This window comes from Sus scrofa, chromosome 7 (assembly GCF_000003025.6).
Source record: "Sus scrofa isolate TJ Tabasco breed Duroc chromosome 7, Sscrofa11.1, whole genome shotgun sequence".
Lineage (NCBI taxonomy): Eukaryota > Metazoa > Chordata > Mammalia > Artiodactyla > Suidae > Sus > Sus scrofa.
This window is the reverse complement of record NC_010449.5, coordinates 20437944-20462943: the sequence shown is the minus strand read 5'-3', so window position 1 is coordinate 20462943 and position 25000 is coordinate 20437944. Positions and strand designations below refer to the sequence as shown.

The 25000-nt window shown below is 41.0% G+C and overlaps 1 long non-coding RNA gene across 1 annotated transcript; it reads left to right on the top strand.

Annotated features, from left to right (window-relative positions):
• On the top strand, positions 2783 to 21587 carry LOC106504348. The gene is made up of 3 exons (XR_002345597.1): positions 2783 to 4079; positions 4192 to 4327; positions 20834 to 21587. It is a non-coding gene; the product is annotated as an uncharacterized LOC106504348 (long non-coding RNA).

The window sequence follows — 25000 nt, the reverse complement described above, 5'->3', positions numbered from 1 at the left end:
TTCCAAGTTAGAAAGCTTATTGAACAAATAATAAACTCGAACTTATTTTTTTAAACCAGAGTCCCAAATCCATAATAAACGGATGAAGAAATTTCAGTAGACTACAGCTCTTAAGCTGAAAGAAAGTATGTGTGGTTCTGAAAAGAGCCCTTGGTTTCAGATGTCAATGTAGTAAAGCTCTCTTGTAGCTGTTGTACATGACAGGAACAGGACGTAGTGCCTTGCACACAGTGTACTTGGCTGGTTCCCCAGGAATCGACAGGCAATAGCTCTCTGAAATTCCTTGTGGGTGATAATCAGGAATCTGTTATAATGAGCCACGTGAATGGACTCATCAGTGATGTGCTCAAAAGTCATAAACAAATGAGCTCATCATTCACACGGCTTACATAGAGATGCCAGTGTTGAGGGCGAGACTGCTTGAGAGCCCCCCTCGCGGACCTTAAGTGTAATACCACTGCCTGTGATGTCTGTGACGCTTCTAGCCTTTCTTCTCCTCTTGATGGTGGCTTCTTGGAACCTTTCTTGGACATGACAGTAAGCTTAGAGAAAGACTAGAAAACAGGAGACACAGCCATCAACTTCCTTGAGAAAGAGGATGGCAGGTTGTGAAGCCGCAGAGCTTATTTATATACCGTGTATTCAAATGAAGTATTGAGTAAACGCTTTCTGATTGGTATAAAAGCAAGATGCAAATAAATGCAAATAAGGTACCTCAGGCAAACTCTGATTGGTTAGTACTCTTACTCACATTAACCACTCAGAAAGCAGAAGGCTATCACGTGGAACCTTGCTCGGGAAGCTTTGAAAAGGGGCCCATTTTGTAGATGTCATACATTTTGTAGATTTCATTCTCAGCTTCTTTTGAGACTGACTGCCTTAACCTAAGTTTAAATTCCCAAAGGAAGGGATCTGGCTCAGGTTGAGTAATATGTCCACTTACTGTCCATCAGTAGTAAGAGAATGATCCTGAAAACAGTGGATCCCGATTGACACTTTGTGTTAAGATGACTATTTATTTTCAGTTTCTTGATACTGCATAGGATTTGCATATACTTGCCTGTTTTAAAAACCCTGTGCTGTGGTCAAAAGTGGTTCTTGAAGTTCCCGTCGTGGCGCAGTGGTTAACGAATCCGACTAGGAACCATGAGGTTGCGGGTTCGGTCCCTGCCCTTGCTCAGTGGGTTAACGATCCGGCGTTGCCGTGAGCTGTGGTGTAGGTTGCAGACGCGGCTCGGATCCCGCGTTGCTGTGGCTCTGGCATAGGCCGGTGGCTACAGCTCCGATTCTACCCCTAGCCTGGAAACCTCCATATGCCTCGAGAGCGGCCCAAAGAAATAGCAAAAAGACAAAAAAAAAAAAAAGTGGTTCTTGTCTACCACTTGAGTAAGTGAAGATGACTCTTCACTGCTAGAGTTATTAGCCTGATCAAATTTCCATTTTTTTAAATAGTGAGGTGAGAAGTCATTTCACGTTTGGTGTTATTTTTGTAACTCTTCTTCTGGTTTCAAAGATTACCATAAATGTATGTACTTTTTGTCAGATGGCATTAAGTTGCCTTTTGCACTCTTCAGAAACAACCCATGTGTTTTCTTTTATCAAATGCACTTCTTAATACTCTTTCCATTATAATGAAATCCTACTCCAATTATTTTAAATTAAAAGTTTACATAGAATAAAATGTTTATTTTAAAAATGTGAATATGTGTTTAAAGTGACATGTCCTTCGACTTTTTCAAACCTTTTGTATAACTCCTGTAGAACTTTATAACTTCCCTTAAGGAATTTTTACATATATTTCATGGATTTTATATCCAGGTGCCCTTATTTTAGGGGAATATTAAAAGGGACTTTTTATTATGTTTTTATGACTTTTTTTATAGATGGAAACATTAAGCTTTGTTTGTAATTTTGTATTTAGCTTCCTTATTCTGTCATTTCTGTTTTCTAGCTTTTCCAACCCCTTAGGATTTTAAAGTAGGCAAGAAAATCATATGATGTTGCTCCTGTAATTTCAGTTGCTAGGATCCAATTCCAGGGTCAACAAGATGTCACATCCTCTTGATGACTTCCTCCAACAACATCTCTCAGCTGCTCCCCCTAGCTTTAAGGATAAAGTTCAGATTCCACAGCTTAGCTTGGGATCTAGCCCCTGCCTACATCACCAGGCTCTTACCAAATTCCCCCATTTGTGGTTATATCAATATGCTTGCAGTTCCATGAATTTATTTCCCTTTTGTCTTTCTTAGTTGTATTCCCTCTCTAGAATGTTCTTTCTGCCCTTCTTTATTAGTTTCTATAAATTTTTCAAGATTATGGTCTTCTAATAATATTATTACAATCAGTGCTGTAATGAACACCTTCATGCAAATAGCCTTTGCCTCCTTCTGAAGTATTTGCTTAAAGCATTCCTAGATATAGGATGATTGGATGAAAGAGTATATACACAGTTTCACAGCTTTGTCTGCATATTGTTAAATTACTCTTCCAGATGGTTGCCTCAAAGAGCCATAGCAAAGCATGAAAGTATATGTTTTACTTTGCTCTCAAAGTATTTGGTGTTCCTTAAATAAGATTTGCTTAGGTGTTAGGGTAAAGTGATACCACATTATTGTTTTACTTCACATTTCTTTTTATCAAAGTGAGACTGCACTTTTTCATTTATATATATATGTTTTTCTGACTTTTTATAGAAATTTATTTATAAAAAGAAACTTACCTATAATATAATTATAGGTAATATTAGATAATATTTTAGGTAATATATATAATATGTGTGTGTTTTGCCAGTTAGTCCTACTGTGTGAAATGTCAAACTTGTTTTGCCAGTTAGTCCTACTGTGTGAAATGTCTCTTTGCGTTCATTAAAAATAAAGAACAAATTCATATTGGTTGTTTTCTAACATTATAAAACTTAAGTTGTGTTGGATACTTAATCGAATATTTATAAATCTGAATTAAAAATTTTACAGTGTTGTCCAGAAGAGCCAGTTGAATTTTTTAAATTGCCTCTTGACCAAAAACATATTCCTCATTAACTTGAAATGTGGTCACACATGAGCTCCTTTCAAGTCAAATATAATCTTAGCTGACACCAGAGGGAGCCTGGTAGGCATTCCAGTGAAAGTATATCCAGTTTTTAATGCATTTCTGGAATGACGCTGGAGAAAATATACAGTGAAATTACGAATACTGCACTTAACAGTCCTAGGAAGAAAAATCAGTCTTAAATTATACATTCAGACTTCAATCCTCCATGAACCAGGAAAGATATAAAATAAGAATGGTGATAAAAAGAGCAATTGTAGAACACCCACAAATACCTTTACTGCTCTTGTCTTAATTGTTATTCCTGGCTCCTTTGTGCATAGGGATCAGAGAGACCGGCTTTACAACCTGGCTCTGCTGCTTCTGAGTTAAGTGTTCTTAATTCCTCTGCCTCTCAGTCTCTTCTCCTGCATGTTATAATACATACCTCACAGGGCTATTGTGAAGGTCAAATTGTAGATCATATCAACAAAGCATCTGGCACATAGCACACTTCAAATATCTTAGTTCTTTTCTTCGTCTAGTGCGGTGGTTCTCAACCAAGGAACATTTGGCAACATCCGGAGACATTTTTGACCAGTGGAGCCTGTGAGAAGAAGGCTTTAAGTCAGAAGTCCTGGGTTTGAGTTCTGGCTCCACCCCTTTCTACCTGGGTGACCCAGGGAAAGTCTCTTCACATCTCAAGCCTCTTTTCCCATTTGCAGCATGGGAGAAAGGATCTGTTATGAAGTTTATGTGGACTTTAACCATTTCGTGCTTTACAAGTGTCACCTATAATCCTCTCCTTTGCTCGTCAGGTCCTGCCTCACAAAGTCCTATAGCCAAGCTCAGAGTTTACACAAAATTACTATTGTGTGGCCTTAAGTTGCCAACAAGAGGCAGGTGGATTCACACTTAACTGAGCATCTACTATGAGAGAATTCTGTATTCAACGTTCAAGCCCCTTGTTTAAGATGCAAAAATGGAAAAGCATGAAAACGTGGCCAAGGGGCAGATCCAAGGAACTGATGACTTTTTGCATTGGGTGAATGGTAACTAAAATTTAGTTCTATGGATTGATGGCTTCCTAAGCCCTATAATGGGAATATTAATTTAGTTCTCTCTTTTTTTTTTTTTTTGGTTCACCTCAAAACTTGATTAAAGGAGGAGGCCACCGGTGACTTAAGGAGATGCCTGGGAAGGGGAAGTTGGTTGAGGTGAGGAAAAGTTGAAGAAAGGAGATCCTAGTGGAACAGCCACTTTCCTCCAGGAGAGGGGATTCCAGGGCTGAGGACAGAGGGTAAGTGCTCAGCTCATCTTCTTCCTCCTCCCCTTGGCTTCTTTCTTCTCTAAACCTACCCTCTCCACCCATCTACCTCTCTGTCTACACACATATCTACAGATCAACCTCTCCCTGGCTCAAACTTATCAAGAGTAGATGATTGTGGTAAATGCTGACAGAAAGAACTCATAAGAACCACATGGGCAGCCTGTTTTGAAAAGAAGGCTTGGGACCTTCTTTTCATTCTTTCCCTTTACATTCTTGCCCTTCCAGCCCTCTGGGTTCTACCTGAGGCTCCCCCGCCACTGCTTTGCTGCCACAAAATGACCAGCTTCCTGCCAGCCATGAGGGTCTACACAAAGTGACAGGAAATCATCCCTCATGAAAAACCTCAAGGTTCAGGCTGAGTCAGTGTCCTTTGAGTATTCCAGGAGGATGCATTCCAAAGGATTATTCATCTAGAAGGGAGGGAAGCGTATTTAATTCCACACTGTAACAGGTCTGGTTAGGACAGGAGCCAGACTCTCCTCTGAACTAAGTTGGGAAATAAGGCTGCTGGGCCTTTTATTCATGGCGACGTGAGGAAGCAGAGTAGAGGCCTGCGTCCCAGTCACCTGGGAGAAAGAAGAGCCTCCAGACTGTGGTAGGTGGTGTCTGAAGTCAGCTTCAGTTTCTACCTGTGCATTAAGAAGCCCCTGCCTTGCCACCAAGCTGCTACAACCACACAGCAGGAGCTGTGAGGACATGAATGAGCACCTGGTGGGATTCAAAAGCCCCCCACACCTCCAAAATGACTCCCAAATATCTCTGGGTATATTTACTCACATCATAGACTATGTAAACCATGCTTCCATGTTCCTGAATTTCTCAGGTTCTGAAAGAAGATGAAAGAAATTGTTGAGGAGTTCCATTAACTACCATATACGTACTTAGGAAACTTAAGTACAAGTGTATGTCTTATCCAAGGTTTACCTCCAAAAACAATGGTAAAAATTTACTCCCAAATATTGCTTGAAGTGAAAAAAACTAAATCAAATCACTAAACCAACCCTATCAATCACAGCAGACGTGTTTTTTTGAGGAGGATTTTTTTTTATCACCCATATTTTTATATCACTTAGGGACATTCATCTATTCTGGACTTGTAGAAAGACATTTTCCCTAAGCTTTTTTTTTTTTTTTTTTTTTTTTTGTCTTTTTAGGGCAGCACCCAAGGTACATGGAGGCTCCTAGGCTAGGGGTCGAATCAGAGCCACACAGCCACAGCAACTCGGGATCAGAGCCAAGTCTGCAGCCCACACCACAGCTCATGGCAAGGCCAGATCCTCAACCCACTGAGCAAGGCCAGTCAGATTCCATCTCCACTGAGCCACAACAGGAACTCCATTTTCCCTAAGTTCTTTCAAGAAGCAGCATTGTCTTGAGCATGCAATGTATCTATGGTGAAGGATCAAGGGGTTTTTTTTTTCCCCTTTTTTAAATTTTCTGTCCATCATAGACATACTTTTATCAAATACAGTAAAATTAAATATAAATATTAGAAAATGCAATAGATCTAAATTATATTTCTCTCTCTATATATATACATATACACACATATATGTGTATATATATATATAAATCAGAAAACACCTAAAACAAGGCTGTTCCCAGAGAGTAAGTGACAGCACTTCTTGCTGCCAGACTGGATGGGCACCAGTCTGTGGACCAGATCTTCAAGAGCACTGAGAAAATTCTCTGGACTTTGAAGTCAGGGTAAATTCTTTTGGGCCTCTGGTTATCAGCTGCATGAGTTTTCTATTGCCACATACCAAACTACAACAAACTTGGCAGCTTAAAACAACACCTCTTTACTAGTCTACACTTGTGTAGTTCCCAAGGCCTGCATAGCAGGGCTGAGTTCTCTGCCCAGAATTTCACAAGACTGAGGTCGATATGTGGGCTAGACTGAGTTCTCATCTGAAAACCCTGGGAAAAGTTTTCTTCCAAACTCATTCTTCTTATTGGTAGAATTAAGGTCTTTGTGGTTGTAGGACTGGGGCTTTTGTGTCCTTGCTGGCTGTCACCTGGGGGCCATTCTTGGCGCTTAGAGACCATGGGTTCCTTGCCCCTGGACCTACACCATCATCAAGCCGTTAACTGTGCATCAAACCCTTCTCATGGTTTGAATCTCTAATTTCCCCTTCCATGCCGAGGCCAGAGAAATCTCTCTACTTTTAAAAGGCTGATGTGATTAGGTCAGGCCCACCTGGATAATCTCCCTGTTTTAAGATCAGCTATGAAAGATAACCTATTTACAGGAGTAAAATCCATGTATTCTCAAACCCAGGAATTCTACTGGGCATGTAAACTGGGGGAAATCCTGGAGGCCATTTTAGAATTCTACCTATCACACCAACCATGAAATGAGGTTATATAATAATTCATACACCAGGAAGAGTCATGAGGGTTGGTAGAAGATGTGAGAACTCCCAAGATGATACAAGGAACTCCATGAATGGCAACACGAGTACACACTTTAGTTAGAGGCTTGACTGTCTCCATCTGCCCTCTGTACTAAAGTGACTGGGATAGTTTCTGGCTCCCAAGTAGGCCCTGATTTTGCTAACTCCTACTCACCTTTAAGATTCAGTTTGCTAACTCCTACTCCTACTTTAAGAGTTACCTCCTCTGGAAAGCTTTCCCAGCTTTCTGCAAGGGCTGAATTTGAAGTCTCATTTTTTCCAAAGACACTTAGGCATATCTGTATCACATCACGTATTTTATTATTTCGGACTCACTTCTGAGATGTAGGAGAGGTGGGAGTAGGGAATGGGAGGGGAATAATATTATCCCTAAAGAAAATTTGCAAGAATTGGATAAAAAACAGACAAAAACCCTTTTTTACCAAGATTCACCTATTCTCAGTGTTTTCTTAATTTGCATGTTCATAATAATAATAAAATACAAGTTATCAATTTATGGAAACAGATCAATTCTGGATTATTTCCTGTTTTTGTAAATAAAGTTGTATTGAAATAGCTGAACCCATTTCTTTACATATTATGAGGAACGAGTTGGCACAAACAAGAGGTAGGAAAGAGTTCCTGTAGTGGCTCAGCAGTAATGAGCCTGACTAGGATACATGAAGATGTGGGTTTGATCCCTGACCTTGCTTAGTGGGTTAAGGATCTGGCATTGCCATCAGCTGTGGTGTAGGCCACAGATGTAGCTTGGATCTGGCATTACTGTGGCTGTGGTTGTGACCAGCAGTTGTAGCTCTGTTTCCACCCCTAGCCTGGGAACTTCCATATGCCGAGGGTGTGGCCCTAAAAAGCAAAAAAAAAAAAAAAAAAAAAAAAGTTGGAAGTTTCCAGGTCATATAAGGAAGCACCTGGTTAAAACTTTTGCATATTCTGAGTATTGCAAATATGATCTCATAGTGGGTTGCAAATCTGCTGCAGGAAAAAAAAGTTGTAGCCAGTAGGGAGCGTCTTAACATTTCTGTGAACCTGAGCCTACCAGCAATCAAAGACAGAAATAGATATTTTCTCTGGCATGCTGGCAGGGCTAGGATGGGCAATGGGGAAGGGGAGGGTCAATGACTTAGGAAAAACAGCCAGGCATGTAGTCAGACATATCTCTCTTGAGCAAGTTATCTGATCTTCAGATTTTGGGGCATGATTCTCCGTGTCTGGAAGACCACTCTGCATATCCAGTTCAGCTAAAAAATATTCGGCAAAACATTTGGAGATGAAGTTTCCTTGTCAGGGGTATAACCTTCTTTACAATATTTTCCTTGATGGGTGTAATCCTTTTTTTTTTTTTTTTTTTGCTATTTCTTGGGCTGCTCCCGCAGCATATGGAGGTTCCCAGGCTAGGGGTCAAATTGGAGCTGTAGCCACAGGCCTACGCCAGAGCCACAGCAACGTGGGATCCGAGCCATGTCTGCAACCTACACCACAGCTCAGGGCAACGCCAGATCGTTAACCCACTGAGCAAGGGCAGGGACCGAACCCGCAACCTCATGGTTCCTAGTCGGATTTGTTAACCACTGCGCCACGACGGGAACTCCTGATGGGTGTAATCTTGTTGGAGGAAAAGAGGGTGTTTCTCTCCCCCCAAAAAAAGTGAAAAAGAAAATATCAAAAAATGGTTCAAGTGACCAGTGAAAATGGGAATAGTTTTGGTTGATTTGACCTCAAGGCATACCCAAGCACAGGATCACAAGTGGGGCTGCTGGTTTGGTTCCTCAAGAGTTCTCAACACAACGATGGTTATCCAAGCCGAGATGGAAAAACAAAGTAGCCAGCTTATAAAGCCTGTTCATAGCTTCGTTCATTTATCTATTCTGGACTCAAGGGGCTTTATATTGAGAATCTCTATCTGTTAAAAGTTATCACCAACCCTGGGGCATGTGAACCAGGCCTCCCAGGCCCCTGGTGACAACGTGTTTGAGCTAATTGCAGGCTGCCCTCTTCCTTAGCTCTTTTTTGACTGAACAAGTGCTGCCTTTTCCACTACTGGCTTAATTGGGAGGTACACAAATGCCGTGATCTTGATGCGACAGTTGAGCATGGCTTCGAGATAATCACTCTGCGAAGCGATATCATTAGCGATACTCGCGCTTGCCCGCAGATTACTATAATCATGCCTGTGATGAGCAGTGCTGACTCAGAATGACACAGATATATAAAAGGACAAAGGGTGTGCCAAGCAAGGATTTCCATGCGAGCCTTCCTCTCCCTCCCACATCATATGTGCAACATTCTCACTCAATTCTCCACCATCTGCAGCCAGATAACGAGGGGGGCGGGGAGTAAAGTTTTGTTTTCATGTCTAGGAGAAAATGATCATTATATTGTAACAGACAAAGCTGGCTGCCTTATTGGTTAAGCTGAAAATGTTGATCTCAGGACAGTGCAAGGATTTTAACATCTCGAGTCTCAGAGTCAAAGCTGGCCATGTCAGGAGGCGGAGAAGACCACTGCCACTTTGGAGGTTTGGGAAGGCCAGAATTCTCCAGAATTATTCTTTCAACGAATTGTTGAAGTCTGAAATGCCTTGAACTAAGGCCAGAGCCTCTCATACTAACAACAAGAAATGAGGTTGTCTCTAAATACATTATTTCACTTGTCAATTAAAAAAATACAGGCTGAAAGTTGAGGATTAAGTTTTATTTGGGGTGAAGTTAGGACTTAAGCCCAGGAGACAGCATCACAGGTAGTCCTGAGAAACTGCTCCTAGGAGGCAAGGGAGGAAGCTAGGATATTTGAGTTTTGGCAACAAAGGAAAGGTAGTAGGAACAAAAGATTTATACATAAACAGATTGACGGAAAAAGATTTACAGAAAACCAGTTTCTATGGAAAGACTAATAGTCTGGGCTTATTGGAAACACTCCTTTGATATGCTTTCCTGAGTTTCCTCAAGGCTCACTGGCCCACCCTTGGAAGTGGCGTGCTCACAGATAACGCCTTTTGTTTTGTCCACTAACTGCAGCCCAGGAGGCAGTATTTCAGAGAGCTCCAAAGTACTGCCCCAAAGAGGAAAGGGGGAATATCAAGATATAAGTCAAAAAGGTGAAGTAGGAGGTGCCTGCAGCTATGCACCCATTTTACAGAAGTTTGCTGCTGGTCTCATGAAGGGGACTACTGGTCACAAACATCAGTCATTATTGAAGGATTTTAGTGTTTTTCTAGATATAAGGAGATGCAAGAATTGGGCCCATATGTTCTCAAAAATATCTATCTGAAGATCTGCTCTTCCAGTTTTCCCAGAGCAGAGTGCCTCATTCCTCGTCTCCACACTGAGCTCTGCTCAGGGGGTGCTGTGGGTTGGCAGCTGCAGTGGCTCACATTTTACTCCATCTAGAGTCTGATGGCAAGTGCCAAACCTCAGTTCGCACACTAAAACATCCTAACAAGCTATGAGCTTGTTCTTTGCGTTATCCCCACTTTGCAAGTAGTTTAGAGAACCAAGAAAAAATCACACAGCTGATTGTATGATAGTAACCAGGATAAACCTAATATAATCTGACCCTGACTTCATCTGCCTGTTCTGCAGCCCTATTTAACACTAGTGGTGCAAATGAGTGACTCCAGATTCTTCTCTAAGACCTGGGAACAAGAAGAAAATGTCAAAGAAGAAAGGGTTTTTGAAGCAAAACATGCCTCAGAGAGATAATAAAATAAAGGTAGGAAGAGTAGGTGGCCATGGAGACAATTCTGTCATTTCCTACCTGTGCTGAGGACCAACCCTGGCTGCTCTCTCTCTCCTTGGTTTTTGAGAATGGCAAGAGTCATGGAGGACTACCGGCCTGTAACAAGAGTTGCAAGAGGCTGCTTCGTGCACATTCTTTTGGAGACTAATTCCACTGTGACTAAATAGGCCCCAGATGTCAGAGGTCCAGGTCTGAGGAAATGGGCATCTTGTGGATTGTGTGTGTGTGTGTGTGTGTGTGTGTGTGTGTGTGTGTGTGTGTTTCCCCTTTCCATTTCTCCTCAAATACATTTCTTTAGTCTTAAATTGACCTTTCTCTGCCCCAGATGCTGACATTTCCATGTGTTTGGCCTCATGGTGCTTTGGGCACATGAACTTGGACTTGTCAACACTTCCTATAATAACCTATGCTGGTTAATAACCCTCAGATGGGAAGGAGGGGACTCAAGTGGTTTCAATCTCTTTTCCTTGGTGTTTATCCTGCTTGTTGTTCTCTGAACTTCCTGGACCTATGGTTTGGTATCTGACATTGATTTGGGGAGAATTCTCAGTCACTATTGTTTCAAACATTTCTTCTGTTCCTTTATCTCTTTCTTCTCCTTCTGGAATTCCCCTGACATCTATGTTATACCTGTTGTAATTGTCCCACAGTCCTTGGATATTCTCTTCTGGGTTTTTCTTTTTTGCTTGTTTTGCTTTTTAAGTCTCTTTTTCTCTTTGCTTTCAGTTTGGGAAAGTTTCTTTGGGATACCCTTAAGCTCAGCGTTTCTTTCCTCAGCCATGTCTAGTCTACTAATAAACCCATCAAAGGGATTTTTTTTTCCAGTTACAATGTTTTTGATCTCTAGCATTTCTTTTTAGTTCTTCTTAGGATTTCCATCTCTCTATTTACATAGCCAATCTGTTTTAATGTGCTGTCTACATTATCTATGAGAGCCCTTAACATAGAAATCATAGTTTTAAATTCCTTGTCTGGTATTTCCAACATCCCTGCCATGTCTGGTTCTGAAGCTTACTCTGTCCCTCACTTTTTTTTTTTTTTTTTTGATGTTTGGTATGCCTTGTCACCTTTTCTTGGTAGCTGGACATGACTTACCAGGTAAAAGGAACTGCCTTAAATAAGCCTGTCGTAATGTGGTGGTGAAGTGTGGGGGACAGGAAGCAATTTCTAGTCCAACAATTAGGTCTCAGTCTTTTGGCGACCCTAAGCCTCTGGACTGTGAACTTCACAAGTTTCTCAGTATTTTTCTGCCCTCTTAGGTGGGACAGGAATGGCTAGAGTGGGTTGGAGTCGGGTACTGCCCTTCCCCCAAGTCAGTTAGGCACTGATCATACCCAGCAGGTGAGGCTCTGGTTAACTAGTTTCCCCTGAGGGCAGACCTTTTAAGAAGAATGGAGAATTCTGGGATATTTCAAAATGGTTCCTCTTCTCTCTAATGGGAGCAGGAGAGGATTTTTCTCCATTGTTTTCTGTGGGACTCTGGTTGGGGTTAATCTCACAGTTATTACCAGGTCCCTCTGGAGTTTAACTCTCAGACTTGTTGATGCCAAGCCTCCAGCAATTCATCAACTACAGTTCCTGGTTTCCTGTCCTGCACTTGGTTTCCAAAGGTAACTCCTTACATTTGCCTGTATCTCTAATCTTGGGGACAATGATTTGCCCTGCGTCCTCTCCTCTGTTATGAGTACAAGATGAGTTGTTGATTTTTATCTGTCCAGCTTTTTACTTGTTAGAATGGGTCTGTGGCTTCCAACCTCCTTACATGGGGAACCAGAAACCAGACCCCATCCCCCACCATTCCAGTTAAAGCAAAGAGCTGATTGAATAGCAGTAGGGGAAAAAAGATGAGGTAGGAGTGTGTTGCCAAAACAGCTTCTGTCCACCAGCGCCAAATAGAAACATGGAGTCAGATTTGGGCAAAGGAGAAAAAGTAGCTTTTAATGTTTTTCCATCCTAAGGAGATTACAGCAGGCTAATGCCTTAAAGACTGTACCCCCCACTGAAAAGTATTTCTGGGAGTTTTATAGTAAAAAGGAGAAAAACAGGTTTCCAGATAAGAATCGGGGTTGACGGCAAATATGCTTTCTTTCTTTCTTTGGGGGAATCTTTAGCCATCAAGGTTGGTATCATAAGATCTCAGCATGACCCTGGAAATCTTCTGGGTTATTGTATCTAGATCTTCCCTCAAATGAAAATACTTGAGAAAAGGGCATATCAATCAGAGACTAGGGCATTCTAGGAAAGTCATCAGAAAAACATCATATGCTTATAATCTTTGACACACAGGCAATTGTGCTCAGGGTGCCTAATCTGTAGCTTACAGGTAATTGTGTTTAGGGTGCAATTAAGCCAGCGAGAAACACAAGGAAGGACTCTAAGGTATTTCATTTTAAGCAAGTCACTTCTAAAAGCAACATAAGGAATATAACTTTTCTCTTAGGTATATGAGGTACCTGCATCTTGTGTGTGGGGGCGGGTGGAGAAAATTACCTAAATCAAGCAGATATTTACATGATGTGTGTCTTTATACATCACAACACTCATATGCTTTGTTTTACTTCCAGACATTCCCCTTCTTTTTTCTGGTAATCAAGTGTTCTGTTGTAAAACATTCAGGGTCTTTTAGGAGGTTAAACTCTTCACCAGAGGCAGCTGGACCATCTAGACAAGGGTTCAGCAAACTTTTTCTATAAAGAACATGAAAAGATATTCAACACCACTAATTATTAGGGAAATGCAAATCAAAACCACAATGAGATAATCACCTCATACCTGTTAGGATGGCTATTATCAAAAAGACAAGAAATGGGAGTTCCCATTGTGGCTCAAACAGTTACAAACCCAGCTACTGTTCATGAGGATGTGGGTTTGATCCCTAGCCTCACTCAGTGGGTTACGGATCTGGCATTGAGGTAAATTGTTGTGTAGGTCAAAGATGCAGCTTGGATCCAGAGTTGCTCTGGTGGAGGTTGGCAGCTGCAGCTCCATTTCAACCCCGTTCTGGGAATCTCCATATGCCGAAGCTGTGGCACTAAAAAGAAAATAAAAAAGACAAGAAATAACAAATACTGGAGAAGATGTAGAGAAAAGGGGAACTTCATACATTATTGGTAGAACTTAAAATTGGTGCAGCTGCTATGGAATATCATATGGAGATTCCTCAAAAAATTAAGAATAGAATTACCATACAATCTAGCAATTTCACTTCTGGGTATTTATCTGAAGAACATGAAAACACTAATTCAAAAAGATCCCTGCATCCCCATATTCATTGCAGCATTATTTACAATAGCCAAGGCATGGAAACAGTCTAATTGCCCATCTATGGATAAAGAAGATGTTGTGTATATGCACAATGGAATACTACTCAGCCATGAAAAAGAATGACATGCTGCCATTTGTGACAATGTGGATGGATCTTGAGGCCATTATGCTAAATGAAATACATCTGATGGAGAAAGACAAATACCATATGATTTCACCTGTATGTGGAATCTTCTAAAAAAAAAAAAGAAAATAAAACAAAAACAAACTCAGAGATGTGGAAATCATAGTAGTGGTTACCAGAGGAAAGGGAGTTGGGGAATGGGTAAAATGAGTAAAGCGGGGACAGTCGTAACTAGACTTGTGATCATTTTGTACTGTATACTAATGTAGACTCATAATACTATACACCTGTTAACTTATATACACATACCAGATGGAAAGTATTTTTGGCTTTGCAAGACATACTCTCTACCATAACTACTCTACTGATGTAGCATGAAAAAAGACATAGATAATACAAATGAATGAGTGTGACCAGATATGGCCCAAGTAGGGCTGGTTGTGGCCCAGGATTGTAGTTTGTCCACTCTTGATCAAGGCTTTGCCAACTGCCCCTCTGGCCACTGTGATTGGTTCAGAGATAATATGTAATCCAAGCTAGACCAATCAGAAAATTCCCTGGAAATTTTCTTTTGGAGCTACTGGAAATTTGGTCATGCAGTTAGTTGTGAAGATGTGGATCTGAAACTGCTAAGGGCCATCTTTTTTGCATGGTAGAAAGACTCTGGCTGCGAAGTACAGAAGTGCTGGTGTTTCTTGAGCTCCTAATCCCAGTGCAGGACCCAGATTTTCCTTTATGATTTCTAGTTCTATGCACAAGAAAGATTCTGTGGAAGCTAGTTTGAGTCTGGTGTCAGTCTTACAACTAAAATGTTTTGGCTAATCCACTATAAGAAACTACCATTATCCCTGCAAATTGACTTGTATTCTTACCAGCTGGGAGGTGAACAATTTAATTGTCCTCTCTAAGCCCACATTTTCTGATTTATAAAATAGGAATAATAATATACATTCATCCCATGATTAAATGGGATCATTTATGTGTGACAGGTTTGAATCTCTGTTGACAAACTCAGGTGATGAAGGACTATCACTTTATTCTCCATGACTTCCTTTTACTCTGCAGCCCCTTTCTTCCTGACTAGTTAAAACTTTAATCTCTGGCATTCTTGAGTGTCCCTTCCTCTTCCCATCACTGGATTACAACTCGTGGGTGTGGGGGTGTGGGGGTGGAGAGGTGTCTCTCATTTGGTTCTCATCCCTTTGTCTACTCTGTCTTCCTGGCTGCTCTGACCTACTGATTCCCAGGTTCTTCTTTGCCACACAGGGAGCCTTAATGTGACACAGGACAGTTTCCTGTCCAGATCTTGCTGTTTCTCTGGGTGTCTACATGGGACTGGGCCCAGTTCAGCTGCACTGGAACCCAAAGACCTTTCTTTCTTATTCCAGCCAAGGGAAAATTTTGTTGTTCTTATTGTTGGGAGTGGAAAGGCCAGCTTGCCTCCTGCTTCTCCAAGACAGTCTGCCTTTCCCCTCAACCCTCTTCTCCCGTCTACATTTTCCACAGACTATATAAACTCTTAGGCTTTTGGAGAGGAACCCTCCCCCAGCCCCAAATTTGCAGGCCAAGGCCATAAACCTCCCCTGGGTCAGTGGGTGGTAGAAAGCTCTTTATCTGTTGGTTAATGGCAAGGATGCTTTCCCCAGACAGAAATTTCAGAACAGTTGGCACCACAGGCCTGCCAAGCCACGTTGCACCCTGAAGCAAATATCAGTAATACCAGTTTTGTCCTTATTTGACATTCTAGGGTTTTGTTCATCCTATGTTTTTATGTATTGTGATTTTCTTTAAATATTGCATTAAAAATAACATTTTTCTTGATTGTAGAATTTTTTTTAACAGTCTCTTAAATTTTTCTCCTAAGGTAGAACCTCACTTGCTGCATCCTATTCCCAGCTCTGGCAGGCACAGACTAAGTGCTTCACAAACAATCGTCATAACTATCATTTGGGTGAAAGGAAAGAAAGGTTGAAGCTTTGTGACGAAGCTCATTTGAGCCCTGCCTCAAGGCCAAAAGGAGAGGAAGCCCTATGCTTGCAACAACAAACATTCTAATACACTCTAAGAGGTAAACATTATCTCTGTCATACAAATGAATTTGTATCCCACTCTGTCTCTTACTAGCTGGGAGACCTTTGGGCAACTTAATTACCCTCTCTGAGCCCAAATTTTCTAATTTGTAAAATAGAAATAATAGTTGTACCTTCCCCACAGCCCTCTCCTATTGCTCCGATTAGACCCCTACCCTGGGAACCTCTATATGCCATGGGTGTGGCCCTAAAAAGACAAAAAAAAAAGAGCATATTCTTATATACTCTTTCAGGTCACTGCTGTACAGCAGAAATTGGCATAACATTTTAAATCAACTTTAATAAATTAAAAAAAAACAAGGTTTGTTTATAGAGGCTTCTCACCCTGAATACCTCTGGAAAAAAGGGTGTCCTTCTACCTTCAGATGCAGGGAAGGAGGGCACCTTTCATATGAAAGATTTATTTCCTGCTTTCAGGGCAGCAGACAAGAGGGTCAGAGCATTCCTCTTGGATTGGCTCTTTTGTAAGTGACTTTAATTCAAAATAATATGTTATTGAGGCACATTTTCAGGTGACCCACCCTGACCCCCAGCAGCTGCACAGTTACAGACTCAAGACTCATGGTCAACATGAATGTGTGATGTACAGACCCAGGAAGGACTATTGTATAACTGTAAGGGATTCCATTTAAGGGATTTGGGGAGCAGGGATGGGGCAAGGGAATTACAAACTTTTTTTTTTCCCCTAAGCATATTGATTTACAATTTTGTGTTCATTTTAGGCATACAGCTTCATGATGGGGGGGGTTGCAAATCATATTCCATTATAGGTTATTACAAGATATTGGGTATAATTTTCCTGTGCTGTAAAGTAAAGCCTTGTTGCTTGTGCAATTTATGTATAATAGTTTATATCTGTTAATTCCATGACTCTTATTTGTCCCTCTCCCCCTACCTCTCTCCTTTGGTAACAATAATTTTGTTTTTTATGTCTGTGAGTCTGTTTCTGTTTCATATATAGATTCACTTGTATTATTTTTTAGATTCTACATATAAGTGAGATCATACAGTATTTGTCTTTCTCTGATATTTCACTAAGCATTCTATTCCCTAGGACCATCCAAACGGCAATATTTCATTCTTTGTATGGCTAAGAATTATTCCATTGTGAATATCCAATGGAATAATGGATAGTCCATTATTCACACACCATATCTTCTTAAGTCAGTCATCTGCTGATGAACACTTGGGTTGCTTCCATGTTTGGCTCTTGTAAATAGTGCATGACAGACTGTTTTAAGCATTAGTACTTAAACTTCCCTTTCTCCTCTTCCCTATTTCTGTTTCACCTACCTAATGTTTGTACAAAGCATCAAAGTTTACAAAATGACGGAGTTCCTGTTGTGGCACAGTGGAAATGAATCTGACTAATATCCATGAGGATGTGGGTTCAATCCCTGGCCTCAGTGGGTCAGGGATCTGGCATTGCATGAGCTATGTTGTAGGTCGCAGATGCAGCTCAGATCCCTAAGTTGCTGAGGCTGCGGTGTAGACTAGCAGCTACAGCTCTGATTCAACCCCTAGCCTGGGAACTTCCCATCTTCCACATGCCGCAGGTGCAGCCTCAAAAAGCCAAAAAAAAAAAAAAAAAAGTTTACAAAATGATTTCATGTACATTAGTTCATTCAATCACACAATCTTTTCTCCAGTTATGTGAGGTATTTTTATTACTGTTGTTATTTCCATTTAACAGATGAGGAAACTAAGGCTCAAACAGGGTGTATCATGAGTATCCTTGTATGTGCATGAGTACACATAGCACATAGCTTGGGAAAATTGAACTTGATAACAAAGTTCAGCTCTCGTTTGTATAGGTTTTTTAGTTATTATTATTATTATTATTTTTTGCTACTGCATGTTCTCTACCTGTTCTCTCTGACTGGGAACATCCTAGCACTTTTTTTTTTCACATTGGCGGCATTTTTTTGGTCCAAATGTTCTTCACTTGCCCTCTCTTGTAAGTAACATCCAAACAGGCTCCATGAAGCAATTTAGTTCATAAAAGCAACTTTCAGCTTCGAATCATTTTTTTAGGGCAACAGTTGTTAGCAAGTCATTTTAGATGATAATATCTGTAATTAAAATACAAAATGAAAACATTTGCTTACTCTTCCATCATAGCAGATGTTTCCATGATTGTTGGTTGGTTGCTCTGCTAACTTGCAGGCTATTGTTTTCATTAATAATGGTATTTTGTCATTCTGCAAACAACCATAAGCAAGAGAGTGAAAGAGATTAAAACAACTTTTGTTCTTATATCATCAAGCACTTTTTTCCCCCCTCAAAGAATCTTTTGGCAAGTGAGGGAATTAGAAAATTGTTTCCTAATTCTGTCTTAGCAGGAGTCAAAGCTGGTCACCTTCTCTCATGAACATACCAAAATAACAACTATCTGCTCAATAATCACCTATTAAAAAAAATGGACTCAAGGACTTTGTTGATATAAACATAGTGGTAGCGTAAAACAACCTACATATTCACAAGGATATCATGAAGGAAAATAAGAAAACAATCCCTGCTTGTCATCCAGTGGGGGAGCTCGACATGTGTTCTTACTAAAGACAAATAGAATTGTTAGTCTTAATTATATTAGATTTTTCAGTGTACTTGATTTTATTTCTGTATTTTTCAAAATAGGCTAAATTCTCTAATTCTGCTTAATTCAGGGTATGGCAAAAAGTCATAGGAACCCTTCAATCTACTATGGCTGGCAGTGGACTGGGTTGAAGGGGTTAGTAACAGAAACACACTGAATGAATGGGGCCTGGCCATGTGAAAGGGGATCACAGGGGCAAATCTTGGGTGGAATTTGAGCCAGATCCTCCTTACTCAGAGATTGTGATAGGTAGATCACAAAAAATGGCTCCAGTTCTTCTCCCCTCAAACCCATGCCCTTGCTATGTAGTTTGGTAGAACCATCCTACTCTTTGAGCTTTGCTTTGGTCAATGGGACATTAGCAGATACCACTCAAGAAGACGCTTGAACAGTGCCTGCCCACTAATATTTCCACAGTTGCCATGAGGATAACATGCGCAGGCTAGCCTCCCAGACAATGAAACACACAGAGTGGAGCTGAGTTGCCCCCACCACCCAAGTTAAGGCCAGACCCTATTAGTCAGCAGCTGGCTGACTCCCCAATGCCTGAGCCAGCCCAGCCAAGATCAGCAAAGCACTCAGCTGATCTTGGACATGTGAGCAGTAAACACTTACTGATTTGCTACTGAGATTTTGCAGTTGTTTCAAAGGAAATGCTAATTGGCACAGCCTCCACCCCGACCCACCAAGTTTTCTACCTGGACTCAAAACTAGTGGCCCTGGTAACAGGGAAAACTAACATGGAACTGAATACTGATTAGTGGTAGGGGGAAGTGAGCCAGGGATTTATAACTGAGCCAGGATGGTTCACAATGGGACTCTTTCCCATATGACCAATTGGGTGTGGACCACATTTCCACTTTCAATTTCCCCCCCTTTTTTTTTTTCTTAGGGCTGCACCCATGGCATGTGGAAGTTCCCAGGCTAGAGGTCGAATCAGAGCTGCAGCTGCCAGCCTATACCACAGCCACAGCAATGCTAGATCCTTAACTCAATGAGCAGGGCCAGGGATTGGAGCTGCATCCTCATGGATACTAGTTGTGTGCGGACTGCTGAGCTACAACAGGAACTTGCGTTTCAGTTTCAACATTAATTTTATGTTGTTCTTTCATGTTCCCTTTTCATTCCTGAGACTTTTCTTCCTTATTAAAGAGCTGAACTGAACACACAGAAAACTAAGCCATTATCCATTTTGCTTGTTAGGAATCCCAAGATGCATCCATGCCCCCCCCCCCGCCCAATTTTTCCATTGGCCTATGTTTCACAAAATCCACCTATTCCTCTGAGAGAAAGCACTGTCCTCAAATAACATGATCACCAAAAGGAAATTCATGAAGTCATCAATTTTGCAAGTGTGGTTACAGTTGGAAGGAATCTTAGAAATCCATCAGTCTGGTCTTTGATTTTATGTAGAAGAAATATAATCCCAGGAAAGTTAGATGACCTTGTTCAAGATAAAATACCCTAAGCCGAAATTCACACTCAAGATTTCAGACCCTGGTCTCAGTGCCTCTCTCATCACACTGCTTTGTTTTAGGCAGCAACTCCCAGCTCCTCCGAGGAGAACCCATACATGTCAGATGGCCTCTCTGGGTACTACCCAGTGTTATTGAATTAAAACTGAGCAGTTTTGGAGTGCCCATTGTGGCCCAGTGGGTTAAGAACCCGATTTGTATCCATAAAGATGTGGGTTCGATCCTTGGCTTCACTCAGTGGGTTAAGGATAGGGCATTGCGGTGAGCTGTTGTGTAGGTCACAGACGTGGCTTGGATCTGGCATTGCTGTGGCATAGGCCAGCAGCTGTAGCTCTGATTCAACTCCTAGCCTGGGAATTTCCATAGGCCAAGGGTGAGGCCCTAAAAATAAAAAAAATAATAATAAACAGAAAAACTGGGCAGCCTTGTGGCCCACTCGTGCACAATGATTTAGTCAGGGAAAGAAACAGCAATGTGACAAGCAAAAAAACCTTGAAGAGTAACTTATTACTTAACTATTTCAATAGACATCAAATGAATGGAGTTCCATTAATAAAAGCCAGTGAACTGTTTTAAAATCCCATTTCCCCATCTTTCTCCCTTTATAACTCACACATAGCTGCCTCCACCCTCTCCTCTTTTCAAACTCTCCCAAACTCTGCACCAATTCCAACCTATGCATTTTTTGTGTACCTTCTCCTCTTTCGGAACTATTCCCCACCCAGTGACTCCAGCCCTTCCAAAGTGAACCAGTTGGAATTCTTGTCTTTTGCAGTTGTGTCTCTACATGATACCCTCATTCTGCAAAACAGTGTCTTGGGGAATCTAGTGCACAAAATAAAATTCTCAGTAGATGGGGGAGAGAAAGAGACTGTACGTACACCAGGGTATAAGACCAGGGAGGAGGACTTTGTGTCTTTGATCCTGCTGCCCAGAGGAATGCTGGTATGTTGTATTAATTAAATGCATAAATGTTTGCTAAATAAAGAAATGTCACACATGCAATGAAACCTCCAGGAGTACAAAAGAACAGAGAGTATCATGTATTGTCAGTCGCATAGAAGCCATTGCAGCAAAGTGGCTGGTGTCAAGGGGAGAATCTTAGAATCTAGCAAAGTGCAGTATGCTAAAGAGCTAGTATTCATTCTGCTGATTTTAAGTGATGATGTCACATTAGGAGTGAAGGATCTCACTTTCACCACCATAAGGTTTTCCTGGTAATAGGTGAGCATAGCATGGCAGGCAAGCCACTAGTTTTTGTGCCTCCTTTTATGGTTGGTATGAAAACAAAGAGAAAATATTCCATTTATGTTGATCCAGGGTGCAAAAACTGGAGTTTGTGATTTCATGCTCTGACAAATGAATGATCATGGTTGCAAAAAGAAGAATGTGATGTATAAGCTATAATTCTCTGGAAATGATTTCTCTGTGAAAATGATTACCTCAACTCTGTCACAATATCATCTTCATTTTTCACATGAAGAAAATAAGTTGAGGGAGTTCCCATCATGGCTCAGTGGTTAACGAACCTTACTAGGAACCACAAGGTTGTGGGTTCGATCCCTGGCCTCGCTCAGTGGGTTAAGGATCTGGCATTGCCGTGAGCTGTGGTGTAGGTCGCAGTTGTGGCTCAGATCCCGTGTTGCTGTGGCTCTGGTGTAGGCGGCAGCCACAGCTCTGATTAGACCCCTAAACTGGGAACCTCCATATGCCTCTGGAGTGGCCCTAGAAAAGGTAGAAAGACCAAAAACAAAACCAAACAAACAAAAAGTTGAGAAAATGTTTAAAAATAATTCGATTCCAGGTAAGCCAATTAGATAAGTGCTAATCCCTTTTTAAGAGGAAGGTAATGGATAGAGTTTTATGACAAGACGCAGTAGAGATAGAGGAAAATCACATCAGAAGAAATGCTATGAAACACACATTCCTAAAGACCAGCTCCCCACAACACACTGCCCCCACCTTTCTCACATCTCCACTGTTGATCTGCACAGAGTTGGAGTTTATCCTAGTTATTTGACATAGTGCAGTAGAGTCATGACAGATCTCTTTTGTTTAAAGCATGTCTCTAGGGAGTTCTCATTGTGGCGCAGCAGAAATGAATCTCACTAGCATCCATGAGGATGCAGGTTCCATCCCTGGCCTCCCTCAGTGGGTTAAGGATCCAGCATTGCTGTGAGCTGTGGTGTAGTTTGCAGAGCCAGCTCAGATCCCAAGTTGCTGTGGCGTAGGCCGGCAGCTGTAGCTCTGATTTGACCCTTAGCCTGGGAACTCTTGTATGCCACAGGTGCAGCCCTAAGAAACAAAAGATAAAAAATAAAGACTGTCTCTAAATTATTGAAATGTTCCTTGTGAAATTTTGAATAATCCGATCTCTGTTTTGAGTATATTTCCTAATTCATTCCAGTCTACCTTTTAGCCACTTCCGGTTTATATCCTCTCAATAATCTGAAAATGTCTTTGCACAATTTTTAAAGTTGCATACTAATTGTTCCATCATTTTCTGAAGAAAAACTTATTTTCATTTTTCTCTCTTCTGTCAGAAAAATATAAAGAATAAATATTGAAAAACCTTTTTATTTTACCACAAAGGCATTTTCTGAGATGGTTATGTAAATAAGCTTACTTGGTAGTGCTCCCTTGGTTTTTGACATCTAGCTTCGCTGATAAAAATCTGCTAATGAGCTAATTACCATCATTTAGTAAATATTTCTCATTTTTCTCAGACAGTTTTTGTGGTTTTTCTTTTTAACTTTTTTTTTTTTTGATAGTTTGGCTATAAGGTTTCTGGTGTGAGTTTATTTTTCTTTACTAGGTTTAGTATTGAGTGTGTATTCCCATTCTGAGGACACATGTCTTCCTTCGTTTCTGGAAGCTCTAAACCATTATCTCTTCAAGTTTTATTTATCCATCATTCCTTCTATTCTTTTTGTTTGGAATTGCTATAGATACATGTTGTGGACTCTTCGTATAGCTACCATGTTCCTTCTTTCTCATATTTGTTATCACAGTATGTCTTTATGTGGATTTCTGTGTGAATTATATGCCCTATTTCTATTCACTTCAAACTGTGACCAGTCAAAAGTTAATTCTTGCATCAATATTGCCTCAATGATTATACTTTGGGTGAAGGTGGTCAAAAGGTTCAAACTTCAGTTATTTAATAAGTAATTCCTAGAGATTCAATGCACAGCAGGGTGACTATAGTTAATAATACTGTGTTGTGTGTTTGATACCAGCCCCTGGTGTCAAGCAGGGATACCAGATCCTGCTTCCCAACCCCTTTTAATACCTGATGCTAACCCTCTTGCCTCAAAATCAGGAGACTGGCAAGACTTCAGCCCCTGTGTTATCTTACAGGAAGATTATTTTGCTGGTGAGCAACATTTGTAGAATTCTTTTTTTTATCACTTACTGTGACACTGCTGTGCATTTGGAGGGTGGCCTGGAGAGAGATGTGACAAAGCTGAACACACAGCCTCATTTTCACTGGAAGTCAGCCTGGTTATTTTACACATGAGGAAATTGAGGTATAGAGAAGCTACGTGATTCTTTCCTTCCTTCCTTCCTTCCTCTTTCTTTTTGTCTTTTTAGGGCCACACCCACGGCCAAGGTGTAGCTGCCGGCCACAGCAACTCAGGATCCACACCACATCTGAGACCTATACCACAGCTTAGGGCAATGACAGATCCTTAACCCACTGATCAGGGCCAGGGATCAAACCTGCATCCTCATGGATACTAGCCAGGTTTGTTACTGCTGAGCCAAGACAGGAACTCCTAGATGATATTTCTCTAGGAAGAAAATTAGAACTAAATGCCAGACTACAATGTAGTCGTATGGTTGAGGCTCTTTCCATTACACAGTGATGTTTTAAGTTTTTTAATGGATGCTGTTGTTGACAAAAAAGTAATAGTCAATCTAAGAAAGAAATAGAACATTTTATTTGAGTCCAACTAAAGAGTATGACCCCAGAAGACTGTCTCTCAGGAGCACCGAGAATGGAAGAGGTACAGTGAGAGGCCAGTACACATGATTTTTGGCAAAGTGGTATATATGCCATCAAACACTCATCTTGGTAAAAGGTTATTCCTAGTCTCAAAGAATGGGTATCTTAGTTAATGGTTTTAGTGCTTTTCTAAGAATGAGAAGATGCAAGGAACTAGGATCACAAAGTCTTCTAAAAATAGCTATCGCAGGGCAAGTTCTGCCAGTTTGCCCAGAGCACAAAGTGCCGCATCTGGTACTTGGCCCTGATTTTTTTTCCCAGATGTTCTGTAGGTCAGTGACTGCAGGCACCGATGCCTTGGGTGTTATAGAACTGGATGGTGGGCAACATTCTTCATTTTATAATCTCCTCCCTTTCAGTCTTAATTTCTTTATTTCTTTGTTTTTTGCTTTTTATGGCCATACCATGAGCATTTGGGAGTTTCTAGGTCAGGGGTTGAATTGAAGCTGCAGCTGCTGGTCTATACCACAGCCACAGCAATGCCAGATCCAAGTTGCATCTGCAACCTACACTGCAGCTTGCAGCAACTCCGGATCCTTAATCCACTGAGCAAGGCCAGCAGTCAAACCCACATCGTCACAGATGCTATGTCGGGTTCTTAACCTGCTGAGCCACTACGGGAACTACCAGTCATTTCAACTATAGTTTGGGAGGCATTTCATGACCGGTTTGTCCCATGGCACTAAAAATGATCATTCCCAGGTCAGGTGAGAATTCTGTTCAATGTGCTATTACTGGACTAGGCCTTATTAACAGTAACCAAAAGTCTCTGGACCGCCTGTCTTACTAGTCTGTTATGGCCAAGAAATATTTCCCTTTTGTTGCTTCTTCCCATACCTAGAGTTATAAATAATCATTGCTATTATTGAACTATGTATTTGCTCAATCATTTCAAGTTGCTTATCATTACTTTTATCTGAGGCTCAGTCACAC